Below are 1,930 nucleotides of genomic sequence, written 5' to 3' on the forward strand. Positions count from 1 at the left end.
AGCACTGGGTGTTATACACAACTAATGAATCATTGAACATTATATCAAAAACTAATGATGTACTATATGTTGGTTAATTGAATTTAAATAACAAAAACAAGAAAGGGGAAAGCCTAAAAGGTATGTTTCCTAAACAAAGATCTTATTTTGTTTTATTAGATCAGTGCTGTGATTATATGAAATACTTTTTAGCCTCTTTAATTTGAAAAAAAAGCTATCACTTTAGCATCAAAAGTAGTACAACAGTATATGTAAGGGATGGGCTTGGATTCAAAATATCTAAATCTTCACTACTAATAATAGATTATGTACAGTTAGAGAAAAACAAATACCATACGATTTCACTCATAAATGGAATTTAAGAAACAAAACAAATGAGCAAAGGGGAAAAAAGAGAGAGAGGCAAACCAAGAAAAAGATTCTTAACTATAGAGCACAAACTGATGGTTACCAGAAGGGAGGTGGGTGAGGAGATGAGTTAAATTAGGTAATGGGGTTTAAGGACCACATTTATGATAAGCACCAGATGTTGTATGGAAGTGCTGAATCCCTATATTGTACACCTGAAACTAATCCATGGTATGTTAACTAACTGGAATTTAAATAAAAACATAAAAACAAAACAAAACATCAATCTTTTTTATAAATAAATAAATAAATTCAAAATGGATTAAAGACCTAAATGTGAGATGTGAACCCATAAAATCCTAAAAGAGAACACAGACAGTAACTTTTTTGCATGGGCCATAACAATATTTTTCTAGATATGTCTCCTGAGGCAAGGGAAACAAAAGCAAAAATAAACTATTGGGACTTCATCAATTAGCAATAATCGCGCCCAGGATAAACCTCATTGGCTACGATACTGCCACTGCGCAAAGCTGGGACTTCATCAAAATAAAAGGATTCTGCACTGTGAAGGAAACAATCAATAAAACTAAAAGGCAAGCTTCAGAATGGGAGAAGATATTTGCAAACAACATATGTGATAAAGGGTTGATATCCAAAATACATAAAACGTTATAAAACTCAACACCCAGAAAAAAAAATCCAATTAAAAAACTGGCAGAAGACATGAACAGACATTTCTCCAGAGAAGGCATACAGATGCCAACAGACACATGAAAGATGTTCATTATCACTTACCATCATGGAAATGCAAATCAAAACTACAATGAGATATCACCTCACACCTATCAAAATGGCTAAAATCAACAACACAAGAAACATCAGGTGTCGGCAAAGATGGAGTAAAAGGAACACTCCTGCACTCTTGGTGGGAATGCAAACTGGTGCAGCCACTCAGGAATACAGTATGGAGGTTCCTCAAAAATTTAAAAATAGAACTACCCTATGATCCAGTAATCACACTACTGGGCATTTACCCAAAGGATACAAAAACACTATGATGAATGCATAAAGAAGTGTTATATGTAAATTTTATATTATTCAGACATATAAAATAATGAAATATTGCCATTTTCTACAACATGGATGAAGGTAGAAAGTATAATTCTAAGTGAAATAAATCAGAGGAAAAAAATCATATAATTTCACTCATGTGTGGAATTTAAGGAACAAGATAAATGAGCAAAGGGAAAACAAAACAGAGAGGCAAACCAAGACACAGACTCAATTATAGAGAACAAACTGATGGTTATCAGAGGGGAGGGGGATGGGATGATGGCCTAAATAGGTGATGGGTCTTAGGGAGGTCACTTGCTGTGTAAGCACAGAAAATTGTATGGAATTATTGAATCACTATATTGTACACCTGAAACTAATATGACTGTATGTTAACTAACTGGAATTAAAATTAAAAATTAAAAAAAACCTATTATTTTCTAAAATAAATAATCTTGGGTGCCCCTGCTGTGCTAGTTTCTACTGAGTGAATGACACAATATTTATTTCATTTTGTTTGGCTTGG

The 1,930-nt window shown here is 33.2% G+C and overlaps 1 non-coding gene across 1 annotated transcript; it reads right to left on the reverse strand.

Moving 5' to 3' along the window:
- Positions 1 to 745: 745 nt before the first annotated feature.
- Positions 746 to 883, reverse strand: LOC123323431. Its single transcript, XR_006539381.1, has one exon. It is a non-coding gene; the product is annotated as a U4 spliceosomal RNA (small nuclear RNA).
- Positions 884 to 1,930: the final 1,047 nt, after the last annotated feature.

Source organism: Neomonachus schauinslandi, chromosome X (genome assembly GCF_002201575.2).
Source record: "Neomonachus schauinslandi chromosome X, ASM220157v2, whole genome shotgun sequence".
NCBI classification, from domain to species: domain Eukaryota; kingdom Metazoa; phylum Chordata; class Mammalia; order Carnivora; family Phocidae; genus Neomonachus; species Neomonachus schauinslandi.